Below are 18759 nucleotides of genomic sequence, written 5' to 3' on the forward strand. Positions count from 1 at the left end.
TTTTTGGAAGACATCCAAGACCCGTGCCATTATCGCAAACGTTGGACTCACCGACTTTCCTACCCCGGTGGTATAATTCATATCGCTCATCCTGAATCCCTTGAACTCCCCCGAACCGCCGTTCGCGGGGGCAAATTGCTACTTGAAGATCAGAAGATATCGCTGACTAATGGATCGCTTGGTAAACCGCCTCATGACGATATTCTCGCTAAGTACACAGTTGAGGAACAATAACATATTTCTTGTGGTATGCGACGGCTGATGATCCGTTTCGGCGGGGGTTCGGCATCAACGTCAACCACCAAGGACACTGATTCTCTGTTTCCTCAACATTTCTTCTCCGTTGCAGCTTCTCTCGTCGTCAGCTTCTGTCATCTGGTGTCAAATTTCGTGCCGTTTCTGGCACGATGGTGCGAATTCTTTACGAATAAGCTTTTATTTTTATCTGTAGTTTTGATTGTAGTTAAAATATTAATTGCAAAACTAATCACTGTATTTTTAAAAAATGTACCGTTATAAGATGTCGCAAGAAACTACATAATGACGACGACTTCTCGCCCAAATGATTAAAAATTCGCGACACCGTTATCTAATGGCGAGAATCCTTTCTAATGTATACACATACACTATAATGTTCCGTCTCTCCGTTCTATATTTGTTCCAATACAATAACCGCCGTATGACCCGTTAATAACCGCGAGCGAAGTTTGAAGGTCTCGTCGTGAAGTTAAGGAATCGCATACATAGGATCTTAAAAGAACCGGTTGTTTTTCTAAAGATTTCTTGACCAGTCTGAAAGCGATTCTTACTTGGCGGGAATGTCTGTAATTTTCGAGCTATAAAATGACTGAAAGAAAGACTTCCCTTTTTAAAAGAAAAGAAAACAATAACTTCCCTTATACGAGCAGTAACGTCAACTATTGGAATGAACGCGTACAGAGAAGAAATGCATACTCATTTGAAGCAGTACTTATCGCGCATTGCAGTTTATTCAGAGATCATTCGCGATAGCATCAGCTACAAACAAAAGGGAGTTTCCTTCGTGTTCACCGATAATAGAAGTGCTAATAGAACGGTTTAGAAACGGTGGCAATTTAATTATATCAGGATAGCACTCAGACTTCTTCGACGAGTCAATTCGCATACACACCTGGCGTTCATCGCTCGGTGATTGACGAACCTTTCTGAGGGGAAGTAGCGATCTAAATCTAATGAGATTTCGTGCGGAACTCGGGGCGTTTACGCGCGAACGAGAAGTCATGCTCTTCTCGTGGTCAAGGTCGCCGCAGAGCGGGGGGTTCAGCAGGCAGGATGGCGGGGCCCTCTTGGATGGAGGAGTAGGTATATATGGACGTCCTCGCGCGTCCGGAATACCAGATTGTTGGCCCTCCCCGCCGCTCTCGGTGGTGTCTTTTAAAATTCATCACGCGCACCTCTCGAGGAGACCCCCGGCGGGACCCCGCTCCCGCATGGTCAGATCGCGCGCCACCTCAGACAAGTGCTTCATCGAGTCCTGTCAGTGACAGTTTATAAGCATCGGTGCCGCGGAAGAGGAATCAGGAAGGTCCGTTTAATAACGTACGTCGATCGCGCGAGAAAATTTCCCGGTTTTCCGAACTCGAGACTGGAAACTGCGATCCGGATGGTGTAAGACTGGTCATATTGTGAAATGTTATACATTTTGCGATATCAGACTCTGATAATATCTTCGTTGAAGATTTCGTTTGAAGAATTCACATTGACACTTTTAATGACGTGATGGATATTCGTCGTCAGCTGCAAAATCTAAATTAAATTTTATCTTTATTTACTTCAAAAATCAAAATTTCTTTACGCTACGTTAAGATTGCATGAAATAAATTGTTTTGACCTCCAAGAGAAAAAAAAGATAATTGCAAGGAATGCGTTCGATACAACAGCAAAGTCGCTAATCACTGGATGCGTCATTTACATGCTTCAATGAAGCAATCGTATCCTCATTAACTGAATGCACACGAGGAAAATAGCAGTAAATTTAACGTATTATTTCTATTAACAATCTAATTTTTTTTAGCAAGAATCTGTAAATTAACCGCGATGCCACTTTGTATTTATAACAAAAGTATAAAAAGTTTATTTTAACGCTTCGTTGCATTTTCAGTGAGAGATAATACTTTAAAAGAAAATTTATTAACGTTTCCATCGTACTTCTTTGATTATTGTTTAAAGACGTTTGTGTCTAAGTCTAAAAGATTAATGACGAACAGGAAGAATTCGCGTTGGCATAGCTGTTTGCAAAAGTGCAATGAAACCTCACGCGTGCCTCGCGCGATACCTCATCATTCATATCGTCTCTTCCTCCGACGAGATCCGCATTTTTAATAGACGACACGAGTGCCATCGAGTTTTTGTTCTCGGATAACTTAGATGATGGAAATTCTCCAATTTTGTTTCTTAAAGTGACAATAGAGTACCTGCATACTGGCAGATGCTGAAAGCGCCAAAAGTAAAAATTTTCGGAAAAACCGTTTCTCCAGATAGTAAAATATATCGATAAAAATTATCTTGTTCTAAACATACGACTAATGAATATGAATGACTACATGAATATATGCTGAACGATAGTTAATGGTATGCCGTATTGTCAAGATAAAACTGGAAAAATGTTTAAATTAAAAATTGTTAACAAGATTTTATGCATACCGTGTGGCTATAACTCTAAGCGATGTTGTGCCGTTAAGCTAACAAATCTCCTTTTATTATGGGGTACATAAGCTGTTTTAACGGGATTATATGAATCACTGATTTTAATCTGTGACGCTCAGCTATTTGCTTGCATTTTTCAGCTTATTTGCGATAATTTTTTTCATATAACACGGCGACAACGACGTATAAATATATATGAACATACTTAAAATATATTTATTCTGAAGAAAGCACAGGTAGAAGTTTACATTCATTCTGTGCCTCATAAATATTCTAAATCGGGTCGGTAGTCTCGTTATTAAATTCGTTGCGTGCCGCATAAGTAATTACCGGTTATTGACGGGCCTAACTGGAAATCGAACAATAAATAAGACACGCGCGCGAGAAAAACAAAAAGACGATACGGAGCGGACAAGAGTCTTCGCGCCTTCAAGGCCGACTCTTTTTCGTGTCACGATTTTTCGTGCTTGTCTTGGAACGAACGAGAGATCGGGATATCTTGAAGGCGCAGGTAAACAAACCGACGCGTACTCCAGCTTGAAATGCATTCCGACGTCGAAGTGTACCGTAGCCTCCTACTTACGTTCTAGCCGAGTAGTATACTCGGCAGTCTCGGCACTCCGGTAAACCGGCTACGGCCTTTAGAAACCGCGTAAAAACAGCGCATTTTAATTCGAGCAACGCAGAAAGGATGCTCTCTCCACAAGCAGGTTCTACTCGAAGGGACGTAAAAAAAAAAACTGTCAATGCGATTTGTCATTTCAGCGAGCTATGGCGGCTTGGATTATCTTGACTTGGCTGGTTAGTTTATCGTCGGCCGTTCCCTCGAATCGAGTACCGGTCCGAGAGATCCTGCCTCCCCCGCCGCCGTCGGACCACCATCGGCAACAGCACGGGCTCCATCCCTCGTTCCGGAGAGACGCCGTCGAAAGCTCGCCGACCTCCGGTCGCCTGTCAAATGATTTAGATTACGATGAGTTCGGCTCGCATAGGTATCCCTTGCGCGACGCGGTCGAATCGTTGCCGGACAACGTGCTGGACGCTAAATTGAATCCAACATTCCGAAACGACTTCGAGAGGTGACTATTCACAATGCATTTAAACGGCTAAAGCTCTCTGATCCTCCGACGTTCACACTCTTTTTCGTAAAAAAATCACAATCGTGATTTACATATTATAGTCTTTTAGCTCTTGCGTAAGGAAATCCGTGAGATTGCGATATTTTCTTTTCGATATATTCCCTCCAGTACCTATCTTTGATTACAAGATAATAATATATTTTCTTCTTCCAAATAATTTTAAATAAATCTTGAAAATTATTTTTCAATAATATGTACATTTAAATTTGTTGAAATTATTTTCTTGATCTATTTGAGTTTTTTTCCAGATTTTTATTAAGAGATGCGGTATGTCCAAAAATTGAAAAATTTCAAATTGAGAATTAAAGCTTTATATTCTTTATAAAGGCCCGGGCACATAGAAAAGCTTAAGCAGTAAGCAAATCAGCCAATCATTGCACAGGAACTTAAGACATAACGTAAGCGGTAGCGAATTCAAACTGTTGATTTCCTTACTGCTTAAGTTTTTCTGTGTGCCCAGGCCTTTAAAGAGTGTGCTGTTTATAATTTTATTTTTATTTTCAATGCAAATATTGTTTAATCGCTCTTTTATTTTTCACGATTTAATAAAAGTATATAGCACTTAATAATATATGTATATATAGATGAAATATATATGTTGCATTGTGCTTGTAAAGTTTATAGACTTAATATTAGATTTAATATATGTAATAGTACAAGTATATTGCTCATATTCATAGCGAGACGAGATTGCCCTTGAGAGATGCAGTGGAGCATCGCGAGGCGCCTTTTTTCGGTGTCGGTCCGGATCATGAATCAATCTGGATCGAACCTGTGGCACCGCCGACCTTGCGAAGGACGCAGCAGATCATCGAGCCCAAAATTGTCTGCCGCTTCAACTCTGAAGCCGTTCATAGAGCAGAACCGTTCTCTTTGTATCCGCAAAATGTGCCAGATTACAAGTGCACCCATCTGATATACTCCACAGCTACCATCGGTAAATAATATTTGTAGTTGTATAAAAGTTATTTTTATATTTAAATTGTTAATTTTATTATTTTAATATCTGTTATAGATAGAAAGAACTCCGTTGTACCCAACGATCCAGAATATGACCGAATTAAAGGTACCGTGTATACTTTTCGTCAAAATTATCAAATAAAAATATACAAAAATATTATTTAATTTAGAGATACAATATTTTAAAATATTTTAGATTAAATAATAGATTATTTAAGAATCAATATCAACTTCTATTATTCTGCTAGGCGGATACAACGCTGCCACGGGACTTCGCTTGAAGGATCCAGCGCTGCGCGTGCTAATATCCATCCATCCAAGTCCACATCACAGCCTAGTTATTCAACGAAATGCCAATCTCTCGACTAACTTCCCGTTGCGGGAATCTATTCTCAAATTCCTCGAGGAATACCGCTTCGACGGTATCGAACTCGATTGGCCAACCGCCGCTCAGGACTGGCCACAATTCAAGATTATGCTGAAGCTAATCGGCGCCCCATTAGCCAGAAAGGGATACACTCTCGCGGTGGCATTGAAACCGGAGGAACCCGTGGATCCAGAACTCGTATCGATCGTTGATCTGATAATCCTGAAAAGTTGGCGGGACGTTCTGGTTTGTCCCTCTTGCGAGAGAACGGATCACCCCGTCCTCCATCCGGGACCCTTGAGTTTTATCGTGCAAAACGCGAGCAAATGGGTCGAGCAAGTCAGCGCCGAGCAACGGTCGAAGATCATTCTTGCTATTCCAGTCTTTGGTCAGGGATACACTCTCAAGTTCGATAATCTCACCGATGTCGGCGCGCCTATTCAGAAACCTGGCAAAAAGGGTGCTTACACTGAATGGCGAAACGGAAAATTAGCTTATTATGAGGTGAGTTCCATATTAACTTTTAGAACTTAGAATGTTCGTGTGAATTAATTAAGAGACAATCGTTCTTTGTAGGTGTGTGAGAAATTGGAAACAGGTTTGTGGATCTCTGGCAGAGATGAGGAAGGACCGTATGTGAAGCGCGGCGATCAGTGGATTGGCTACGACGACCCTATATCGGTTAAAATTAAAACGGCGTTTGTCCGGGCGATGGGACTCGGCGGGGTTTCGTTATGGTCGCTGGATTTAGATGATTTTCAGGTAATTAATTTATTTTCGGGGTCTCATTAGGTGTCGTTAAAATTTTCATCGGTACCATGATAAAAGAAGAAATTTATTATATCAAAATTAGTAAATTTATAAGAGAACGATTTCAATCTTATCTCTCTCTGTTATACGTGTTTTTATCATTAAACAGCAATAATCATATTTAATATACATATAAATGTTGCAATTTAAATTCCATAGGGTATCTGCGGAAATCCTTGGCCGATGTTAAACGCCGCAGTACGATCCTTGGGACATTACGAGGATGCTCCGGCCAAAAAAATGTCCGAAGGATGGTCTCACCAGGGACCCGGAAAATTGTTCCGCGTTTTATTCCTGCGTCAAAGGTAGTGCTTATGGCATCAAATTAATCAGAAATCGTAAAAGTCGAATTTATACCCCATTCAGTGATCACGGAATTCATGCATTTTTTCATCAATGCGTTTTTTTTTCTTTAGGAGTGCTGCATCATGGTCATTGCGGGCATAATCGGTTCTTTGACCCGATAAAGGGACGCTGCGTGGCGGCCACCCTAGCGGGGTCCCCACAGATCTGCAAGCTTAATGTTTTCGATAAAATTGTCGGTCAAGGTACATCGACAACGTCGCCGAAAAAAAAGTTGCAGCAGACCGGTCCGCGAGTAGCGTGTTACATGACATCCTGGGCGCTGTATCGCAAAGGAGACGGCAAATTCGTGCCGGAACAGCTGGACTCGGGTCTCTGTACCGACATTGTCTACGCCTTTGCCGGATTGAACCCCGAGACGCTGTTGGTTCAGCCGTTTGATCCTTGGGCCGACATCGAAAATAGTGAGCATGCTAATTCATTCTAATTTCGATTTCCGAGATATTTGAAGAATTCGGAGCAGGACTGGATTAAGTTTGCAATTTATACAAGTTTGCAATTTATACATCTCTTCTTTAAGAGATTCGACCGAATAATTCTCTGAATCTGAATAATTCGTTCCAGATCTGTACCAGCGAGTGACCTCCATCAAAGGGTCGAGAATACTACTGGCTCTAGGTGGCTGGACCGACAGTTCCGGCGATAAGTACTCTCGATTGATCAGCAGCGGCGTCGCCCGTCGTAAATTTGTCGTTGCCACGGTGAACTTTCTGAAGATGCACAATTTCGACGGTCTATCGCTCGAGTGGAGCTATCCTAAGTGCTGGCAGAGCGACTGCAAGAAAGGTCCAGATTCCGACAAGCCGAACTTCACTAAGCTGGTGCAAGAGCTGAGGGAGGAGTTCAACAAGCAGGAGCCGCCTCTTCTACTGGCCGTTGCCCTGTCGGGATACAAAGAGGTCATCGACAAAGCGTACGAGGTACGCGAGATCTCGGAGGCCGTCGACTTCATGTCGGTAATGACGTATGATTACCATGGATCGTGGGAATCCAAGCTGGCACACATAGCGCCCTTGTTCGGGTCACCAGGCGACAGCAAACCCTATTACAACGTCGTAAGTTTGAATCGCGCGAAAGCCGCAAATCGCGTGACATAACACGTTCGGAAATATTACAGAACTTTACTATGAATTATCTCGTCGGTCTCGGTGCTGAGAAATCCAAGCTTCTAGTCGGTATCCCGTTATACGGGCAGTCCTACCGACTTTCGACGGCGAGCCAAGCCGATCTGGGTGACCCCACGACCGGTCCCGGTAAGCCAGGAGAGTTCACCAAGCAGCCTGGAATGTTGGCGTATTATGAGATTTGCGAGAGGATCAAGCGGCGCAATTGGAAAGTAGGAGTTGGTAAGTAACTATGCACGACGTATCTCAGATATTATATTACATTAGAAAAATATACATATATTTATACATTCTGCATTAAAATTTCAGGCCCGAGCGCTCACTTCGAGGATCAATGGATAGGTTTCGAAGATCGAGAGAGTGTTTATGCTAAAGGCAAATACATCATGGGAAATGGCTATGGAGGTGCTACAATGTGGACCGTTGATCTAGACGATTTTCAGAATATCTGCTGCTTGGAGTCGTATCCTCTGTTGAAAACCATAAATCGTGCGCTAGGTGCGTGTTATATTATTTTTGTTAGTATTATGTTTATACTTTCGATATATTATTTTAAGTTATTATTATTACTCGCTATAACATATTCATTATTACACATATTGTTATTTTTTTAAGATTATATTTGATATTACCTCGAATAGTTTTGATATAATTATTTCGATTGATAGGTCGCTTGTCGGCATCCATCTCGGAGAACTGCCAACGTCCACCGCAGCCGGTGACACCCCAAGCACCGACTCTAACTACTCACAGCGACGCCGCGGAGGGCAATCCACACCCTACCACGCCAATGACAACGTCCACGTCTAAAGCTACCACGTGGCCCACGTGGACGGAGAGACCGAGCAGACCCAGCACCACGACTCAGCAAACGACCAGGACCACATGGCCCACGTGGACCTGGACCAGCCAGAAGCCCAGCAAAATACCGGAGAACGTAACAAAGCCTAACGGGACTCAAAAACCGAGTATAGCGCCTAGCAGCACGACTACATCGAGGTAAATAAAAATCTTAAAAACAAATCACGATTGCTCTATATTTCAATCTTTTCTTTGTTAAATCGGGAGAGTCCGAAATGAACCAAAATCTTTAATATATTACTGTATGCAAATATATAGTCATCTTATTTAGTTATATCTAATTAGCTTAAACTTTTATTAATTCTTCCTTCACTATATTGAAAAAATTATTCTTAACAGTGCACCGATTACGCGGCCGACAGTTACCACGACGCGGAAACCGATTAACGCCACGCCGGGAACAAGCTGCACCAGCGGCGAGTATTATAGCGATCCCGCGAACTGCGGACATTATTACAGATGTGTCCGCGGTGAGTTGAAGCGCGAACAGTGCGCGCCAGGATTACACTGGGACGCGAAACGACAACTGTGCGATTGGCCATCTGCGGCAAAATGTCAAGCAGAAACTGGTAAGACTACCTATTCTTATCAACCGGATACGTTAATTGTTGATCAGCCTGTCTTTTTCTCTCTCTGTCTTTTTCTCCTTCTATTTGCCAAAGAATTTAAACGGTGATTACATGACTCGAAACGATCGGACGAGGCAACAACGAGTAATAATCGGCGCGCAGATTGACCATTTGATACGAGATCGCACGCGACGATCGATGGCAAAATATGAATCTTTGCCCCTTTGTGGAGTTGATGGCATTAACCCGTTAACATTAACGAGAAAATTATCATCGAAATGACATTGACTCCTTAATAAATTATAAAAATTATTTCGATAAGCGAGCACGTGGATAAATGTGAACGCAAACCTGTTTGCGAATCGTCGTGCGTATGCAAATATTGTCGCGTATCGCATATCTTCTCCATTTAAATACTGTCGCCTCCGGCCAAGGAGCATTCTTGCATCCTCCCCCTTTGCTGTCCGTAGCAAAGCGAAGAAGATCGCTTGCATTGGCAAGGGTACAAGCTACGCTGACTTGTTTGCGCGTCGTTCTCTCACGTTGCGTCTGCGAAAACCATGGTCTTACTATTTCAGCATCTCTATATGATACTAAGTCTTCTTCTTCTAAACTGCGTCGCGCAAGGAACGTATAAAATCTCTTACCGAGGTGTCAATTTAATTTATCTTAACGCTTGATTTTTACAAAATACAACGTGCGTTTTATGAACTTTTGTCTCTTCTTCAGGTTCGACCTCGACGACAAGCAGTCCTTCATGGAGCTCAACGAAGAGACCGTCCACTACAACCGCCAAAGTTACCAGGCCAACGACAACGAGGACAACAACGACGACGACGACGACGACGACGACGACGACGACGACGATGGCGACCACGAAACTCACTACGTCGAAACCTATCGTTATTATGGGATCGACGCAAAAACCGCAAACACCATGCGAACATGGACAATATTATCCCTATCCGGATTCGTGCACGAGCTTTCTCGTCTGCGTGAACGGCGATCTCGTCTCGCAGCAGTGCGGTCCAGGCCTAAATTGGAATACCGAGAAGAACATGTGCGACTGGGCCTTCAAGAATCCATGCGCCGATAAACCCCATAAGAATGCCCTGCTCATGGAAAAAGACACCGTCCCACCCGTAAGTAATATAAATAAATACATAAATTAAATAAATAGACGTACAATAGTGTTGAACGCCAGTAATCACTCGCACGTTAATATATGCGATTATTAACGTAAACGTTTTTAGTCTGATGCATCATATCTTCTCCGTGATATATCCGGCAATATTCATCATTTTAATTCATCCGTTTATCGCATGACAGTTCGATAATTGATATTGATATCAGGTATCATTATGGCGATTATTTCAGGCATGCATCCCCGGCAGCTACAGCGGCGTATCGGGCGACTGCACGAGCTACCAGGCGTGCCTTTGGGGTCGCCAGGAAGTGTTCAGCTGCGCGCCGGGTTTACACTTCAACAGCGAGACTCGTATCTGCGATTGGCCGTCCCGGGCGAAGTGCACGGACGATGGCGACAAGGAATTTACCACGCAGTCGGCAACAACGACGGCATCCTCTCGGCCATCAATCTCACAGAAACCGATCACTCATCCGGCATTTACTACGGAAAAGGCACCGGTATTTACTACGGAAAAGGCATCGACCACGTCAACCACGACTCGACCTACGTCGACTTTGCCCCCGGCGATTATAGACCCCGACAAGGTATCCCCATTATCCGGCTACTACAAGGTTGTGTGTTACTTTACAAATTGGGCCTGGTACCGTCGTGGGATCGGCCGTTACTTGCCGGAACACATCGATCACACTCTATGCACGCATATCGTGTACGGTTTCGCAGTGCTAGATTATTCCGAGCTGGTGATTAAGGCGCATGATTCCTGGGCGGACTATGACAATCGTTTCTACGAGCGGGTGGTAGCGTATAAAAAGCGGGGTCTTAAGGTGCTCCTCGCACTGGGCGGATGGAACGATTCCGCCGGCGACAAGTACAGCCGATTGGTGAATAGTCCATCCGCTAGGAAGAAATTCATCAATCATGCCATTCAGTTTATCGAAAAATACGGTTTTGACGGATTGGACTTGGATTGGGAGTATCCTGTTTGCTGGCAGGTGAGCGCAATTCTTTTTTATTTAATAATATTAATACAAGTGTTCGAGTTTTCGTGTTTTTTTTTTTATTGTATCTCTGTAAATATTTTGAATAATATTTTAAGATTTAAATATAAAATTTAGATATAGTATTTTATATCTTTATTTAAAGTTCTGTTTTTCGTACTTTTTGTATATAATCTGCAAATTATTTATAATCATTTTCAGTTATTGACAATTCTTTTCAAATTTTGGCAACAGGTAAATTGCAACAAGGGTCCAGATTCGGATAAAGAGAGCTTTGCAGCTATATTGCGGGAATTAAGCGCTGAATTCAAGCCAAAAGGATTGCTTCTCTCGGCAGCGGTCTCGCCGAGCAAGAAGGTGATTGACAAGGGCTACGACGTCCCAGCATTGGCCAAGTATTTGGACTGGATCGCCGTCATGGCGTATGACTATCACGGACAATGGGACAAACGTACCGGTCATGTTGCGCCTTTATATTATCATCCGGACGATGAGTTCTACTACTTCAACGCTAACTACTCGATTAACTATTGGATCTCGAAGGGTGCACCACCCAGGAGCATTGTCATGGGCATGCCGTTGTACGGACAGTCCTTCTCAATCCACGATCCCAGAGCTGGAACTGGTCTGAATTCACCGGCCAGCGCTGGGAACGCCGGAGAGTTCACCCGAGCTGCCGGTTTTCTGTCTTACTACGAAATCTGCGATCGAGTACGCAATCGTGGATGGACGGTTGTGCAGGATCCGGAGGGCAGAATGGGTCCGTACGCTTACAAGGGCAGCCAATGGGTTAGTTTTGACGACTCGGAGATGATCAGGCGGAAGGCGCAGTTCGTGCGCGATATGGGTTTGGGCGGTGGTATGGTATGGGCTCTGGATTTGGACGATTTCCGCGGACGATGCGACAACGGACCACATCCACTGATGCACACGATTCAGCGGGTGCTAGCGGAACCGCCGAAGGAGCACGACAGGCCTCTGAAGCCCGTAGAATCGAAGCCACCCCCGCCAACGATGACGACGTGGACCGTCAAACCCACGCAAGCGATACAGACGACTACGACAGTGGATCGCGTTTCACACGACAGTTCCGGCGAGTTCAAAGTCATCTGCTATTTCACTAACTGGGCCTGGTATCGGCAAGAGGGTGGCAGATTCGTACCGGAAGATATAGATTCCGATCTCTGTACTCATGTGCTTTATGGATTCTCCGTGCTCGACGGTAGCAGCTTAACGATGAAATCCCACGATCCCTGGGCCGATATAGACAACAAGTTTTACGAAAGGGTGGCGGCGTTCAAGGCAAAGGGTCTGAAGGTGCTGATGGCACTGGGAGGCTGGAACGATTCGGCCGGCGACAAATACAGTAGACTGGTAAACTCGCCGTCGGCTAGGCGAAGATTTATAACGCAAGTTCTTGTCTTCATCGAGAAGTATGGTTTCGAGGGTCTCGATCTCGATTGGGAATATCCGGTATGCTGGCAAGTGGACTGCAACAAGGGCCCGGAGTCTGACAAGCAAAGCTTCGCTGAACTGGTGAAGGAACTGAGCAACGAGTTCAAGCCTCGAGGATTACTTCTCTCCGCGGCCGTATCGCCAAGCAAGAGGGTGATCGACGCGGGATACGACGTTCCCATCCTGTCCAAATACCTGGACTGGATATCCGTGATGACGTACGACTTCCATGGCCAATGGGACAAAAAGACTGGCCACGTAGCACCGCTGTATTCTTTACCAAATGACTGGGAACCGACATTTAATGCCGTAAGCTTTACTTCGAGAATTATTTAGCATGGGAATTATACTAATAATATCGGAAATTTTAAAAATACTTAGTTCTCTGTCACTAGAACTTTTCGATCCATTATTGGATAGAGAAAGGTGCAAATCCGAAAAAGTTGGTCATGGGCGCCCCATTGTACGGCCAATCATTTTCACTTGCGGAGAGAAATGTACACGGATTAAACGCGCCAACCTATGGCGGCGGCGAGGCTGGAGAGGCGACCAGAGCAAGAGGCTTCTTGTCATATTACGAGGTAAATTCATGTCAAAAAAAGAAATATTAAAAAATAAAAGTCTACATAAATATAAAAAATCATCAAATAAGTTTCTAATAAAATGCATATAAGAAAATATTAAATAGCTGCAAATAAAAATTTACTAATTTTTTATATCCTAAAAGATATAATATTTATTCCAGGAGTAAATGAGTATTTATTCTTTTGCTTTTATGACAGATATGTGAAAGAACGTTGAAGAAGGGATGGACAGTTGTTCAGGATAAAGAGAGGAGAATCGGACCTTACGCATACAAAGGCGATCAGTGGGTGAGCTTCGACGACGCTCAACAAATCAAACTGAAGGCAGAACTGATCAAGAAACTTGGTCTCGGCGGTGGTATGGTTTGGGCTTTAGATCTGGACGACTTCAAAAATAGATGCGGCTGCGAGCCTAGTCCGCTATTGAGAACAATGAATCGAGTTTTGAGGAATTATCCGAAGGGCCCGCTGTGTCCCATTACAGAAGGTAGATCTGTTAATATCATTTTCAAAATAGAAAAATATCTTAACGACATATACAATATATAGAAAAATATAAAAACTTTGGAGTCTATTATATAAAAAAAGTATAAATATATTGATTATATTTAAATAGTATTTTTTACGTATGATTTTTTAATAACATTTTAATACTACTTCTTATGATTATTAGGTACAGGAGCGGTTGTAATCGACGTCAGCCAAACCGACATCGAATCTACAACTACCACAGAACGTCCAATATACGAATCCACTACATCATCAAGACCAATATACATCCCACCAGCAACAACCCCGACAACAACGACGACTGAATCAGATATTGACGATACCATCGAGATCGAAGCCAGTCCACTACCCGCGGAAGATTGCGGAGGACATTTATTCATACCGCACAAAAACGACTGCACCAAATATTATCTGTGCAACTTCGGCAAGATCTCGGAACAGTCCTGTCCACCTGGACTGTACTGGAACGAAAACCGATGCGACTGGCCGGAGAACACCAAGTGCAATACTACTCAACGTCAAGTACGTATCGCGATGAATAAACTTTGATCATTTTAATACAAACGTAAAGCGCTTTAAAAAAAAAACGCGAGATTTATTCTGTCGATTTCTTAGAGCAGCCTATCGCCGAGATTTAGACTCGCAAAGAATATAAAGGAAAAAAAGGTGGTTTGTTACTATACGAATTGGGCTTGGAGGCGGGCAAGCTTCGGCAGCTTCACCCCCGAAGACATCGACGGGCAGCTTTGCACCCACATCGTATATGCCTTCGCTACGCTAGACGCGGAGACATTTCTTTTAAACATTGATGACTCCGTCGACGTCTATAGAAGTTTTCTCAACAAAGCGGCGGAAGTTAAAAGAAGAAACGGCGTTAAAGTGTTGCTCGGTCTAGGTGGATGGAACGACTCAAAGGACGACAAGTACAGCAGATTGGCCGGCAGCCCGCGGTCGAATAGAAGAAATTTTGTCGGATATGTCATAAGAATCATCGAGCAGTACGGATTCGACGGTCTGGATCTTGATTGGGAGTTTCCAGTATGCTGGCAGGTAAGCCGAAATATCTTCTCTCTTCTTCTCAGTGTAATTATAACAATTCTTTCAACATGAAATATTAAAGATACTTCGGAACATTCAAAGGAGACATTTTAGTTTCGATTTAGAGAAAAAGCTTAACAAGAAGAAATTATTTTTCAAATATATTGTACATGTAGTTCTTCTTTAGTAAAATTGGCTGTTTATCAGTAGATCCCAAATGCTAGGCTAGGGACATTAATTATGGAAATTAATTAAAAACCAAATATCTCGGACAGGGCGATTGTAGCCGCGGTCCTCAGCAGGACAGCGAAAACTTCATAGGACTTCTCGAAGATCTCAGCGAGGCGTTCACATCTCGAGGACTCCTGTTATCCATCGCGGTCTCGGCGAGCAAAATCGTCGTTGACCGGGGCTACACCCGCATCCCGCTATTAGCGCGGCACGTGGATTGGATCGCTTTAGTGGCGTACGACTATCACACTGGCTGGGGAAGTGAAACCGGCCATGTCGCGCCGCTCTATCGCCACCCCGACGACATCAGCCCGTTCCTGAACGCGAATTTCTCCGTGACGTACTGGATCAATAAGGGCGTGCCAGCCGAGATGATCGTTCTAGGTATACCCGCCTACGGCTCGAGCTTCACCTTGTCCGAAAATTCACAGAATCAGGTCGGGCCTTCGCAGCCGGGCTTCCACGCGAAGGCCGCTGGACCCGGAGAACCCGGCAAGTTCACGAAATCAGCCGGTTTCCTAGCTTATTACGAGGTAAGAGTCAGAGCAACGCTGTATAAATTGAATCACGACAATTAGGACACTGTTAGATTTTTTTACTCTTTGACGACATTACGCAGATATGCGATAATGTAAAGAACGACGGCTGGTCCGTGACGAAGGATCCGAAGGGTCGCGTGGGTCCGTACGCGTCGAAACACGATCAGTGGGTCAGCTACGACGACGTATCCGACGTAATGAGAAAGGTATGTGCGACGTATGAGATTCACATGTTACATGTTCAGATATATATGTTTACGATGCATCATCCGTTTCACGAGCAGCTCATGCAAACACGTGATTCATAAAATAAACGCGATTGTATACTCGTAATGGTCATCAAGTAAGAGTCCAGTGCAGTGTTTTGCAATCTTGAAGCGCTCGATAACGCTGTATTCATTTGCTTAAATGCGCTCGCTTATTTATTTCTATCGACTTATCTCGTTTATTAAATCATCTGTCCCGCTGTCAGACCGAGTTAATAAGGAAGCTGAATCTCGGCGGCGGAATGATCTGGTCCATGGATCTGGACGACTTCAAGGGCCTGTGCGGATGCGGAAAGTATCCACTCTTGACAGCCCTGAATCGCGGACTCCGAAGAGATCAGGGTAACGCGACGGACTGTACTTGAGCCATGGAAATCGCGATAACGTAAAAGGGCGATAACGCGTGCCTCGAGGGACTTTTTATCGCTCACGAGCGCTCTTTATTCGGCAACGTCAAGCATTATCTATTCTCAGTTCGAAACGCGACATATAAAAGTCAGCTATTTTTACATTTGCGTTTGAGCACACCTCGAATTCTTCTGCCAATAATTGATTAACGAGAAAATCTCTATTTTTATAATCGACAACGTCGATACTTAAATGTAAGCATCTCATTTTTATTAAATTAAATGTAAGTATCAAAGATTATATCAATTTAGAAACGACCAAAACCCATGGTCGAAAAAGTCGTGACGATTAATCCGACCAAAACCAATGGTCGAACTGTCACGACACTAGCCAAACATTGTCGATTAAAAAAAATAGAGATTTTCTCATTAAATATATCGTTAAATCAGGTAAATTGCTCAATACGAACAGAAAAGTCGCATTTGCGACAAACACTTTTTGTAAAAATAATATACGAATGCAATATGAATGGGGTCCTCTCACCTTATCGACGATTTAGTTCTTACTTTCATGCGAAGACTCTATTATCGCAATGCAGGTGATATCTACGATGTAAGAATCCATTCTACATATATTCCATCATTACATGGATAAAGCAAACGAATTAGGTCAGCTGCTCGCTGGATTAACGTGGAAATTTTCAAGCGATTATATAAGATTCCCCCGCGAGTCGCGCAAAAATCTCTCGCAGTAGATAAGATATTACGTATTATATTAATGCGTTATGTTATAAGGCGTACGAGTGCCTCAACACTAGAACAATTAGCGTTATTTTGATATGTGTAGATATCCTATATAGATTTTCGAAATTAGGGTGATTGATGGGAAAAAAATTAGCATATGTATATCAACATTTTTTTAGCTCAACAAAAGTCAACATAAATGCCAACAAAAGTACCTTAATAATTTCGATAATTTAAAATAAGAAATTTGAAATCTGTCACTTTGACGGAGTTTGGTTGTTCTAGTGTTAATAACGCGACAATATATTGTGAAACTCTTCCGGATGACGTGAATGAGAGCTTTGTCACTTATACTGTGGCTTTGTGAAGGAGCAGAGAGGAAAAAACGAAAGAGAAAGGTCACACGAGATGTTCATATTTCGAAGATCGTTTCGTTCTGACGTATGTATTTTCACGTCACTTGCGAAGATTAGAATTCTCGTTTTAGCATAAGTGTTTTGTAATTACGATTATATCGCGCCCTGCCACGATAGTGCATTTATCAAGAATACGACTGACGAAGTGATTTCCTGCGGAATATAACGAGGATTAATAAAGAAACTAAAGGAAACAAATTACAAGTGACCGCTGTTTATAAACATGTCACTCAATCAACAAATCATACATGAATACGATTGTATACTGGTTGAATTGGTGCTCGCGAATGTCCGAGACTTATAAATAATATTCGCCGTAATCATAAGATAAGTGATTAAGGGGGCACGCCCTTACCTGGAAGTGTTATTAAGAAAACATGCATTTCTGAGATGTTTTTAGAAGAAATTGTAAATTTTCTTTGATAAATGTTTTCTTATTAAAAAAATTACATTTTTTAAGAAATAATAAGAATTTTTTTTATCAAAAATGAATGAAAAATATAAAAAATGTAGCAGTGGTCAACAGCACTGGTCACTGCAAAGCGCTTCTAAAAAACGAAAGATTGACTACATATATCTTTTATATCCTTTATTATTTTTTGGTAAAAAAATTCTTACTATTTCTTAAAAAAATGTATTTTTTTAAATTAGAAAATATTCATCGAATAAAGTTTGCATTTTTTTCCATAAAATAATTCCAGAAATACATAACGCTTCCAGATAGGTGTGCTCCCTTAAAAAAGAAACGAAGCGAAGTTCCGGAATAGCTGCATAAACCGGTTATAATCCGAGATCGTGAAATGGAACAAGTCGAACGAAAAACCAGGAAAAATTCATGTTTTAAGTTTGTCATAGAATTGCATCAAATTATCGATTATCGTAAAAAAAATTTAATATGCTGCGTCGCGTAGTATTTATCAATATGCCGTATTAAACGATAAAGTTAAAGGAAATTGCAAGATGTCACTTCCAATTATAATGTCACATTTCCGCACAACTGACTCTTTCTACGGCGAATATTTTCCACGAAGACTCGATCAAGACAGATCTACGATAGATCTCGATCGCCTCGTAAATTATCTTAATGAGTTCCCGATGAAATCTGTTTTTTACATTCTAATTCTAAGATTGCGTTCAGAAATGCGCGGAATATTTTATCCGTATAGAAATAAAAGAAAAGAAAAAAATCTATCGCTTCGATTGCAATTAATCGCTTTCCGCGAGTCCTCGAGCGAGAAGGTAAATTTTATATTAAAACACGTGCGGACAATTATCGTTAAGTAGCTGTGAAAACAGAGCCCGACATGCAATAAATTATGAGGCGGCTAAGAGCGTTTTTAAAAAGCGCATTCTCGCAACACGATATACGCGAGCGTTGCATCAAATATAGCATATAATTTTTAGTAACTACGACTTAACTGCGACGAGATAAACGAATTTATTTACGCCTCCTATTGCGATATCTCGAATTCCTGTATGCGATTTGACAACAAAATATAACGTTACCCTCTCGCATTCTGTTTTCCATAATAATTTTATAATTAATAAATTCCTCCCACTTCAGATTCTAACTCGGTATCGATATTGCCTCAATAAAAAATAT

At 42.3% G+C, this 18759-nt stretch overlaps 1 pseudogene; it reads left to right on the forward strand.

The window, feature by feature from the left end:
- The first annotated feature begins 1512 nt into the window (after positions 1–1512).
- Positions 1513–18671, forward strand: LOC112464579 (annotated as a pseudogene).
- Positions 18672–18759: the final 88 nt, after the last annotated feature.

This window comes from Temnothorax curvispinosus, unplaced genomic scaffold (genome assembly GCF_003070985.1).
Source record: "Temnothorax curvispinosus isolate PA1 unplaced genomic scaffold, ASM307098v1 QBEX01014331.1, whole genome shotgun sequence".
NCBI classification, from domain to species: Eukaryota; Metazoa; Arthropoda; class Insecta; order Hymenoptera; family Formicidae; genus Temnothorax; species Temnothorax curvispinosus.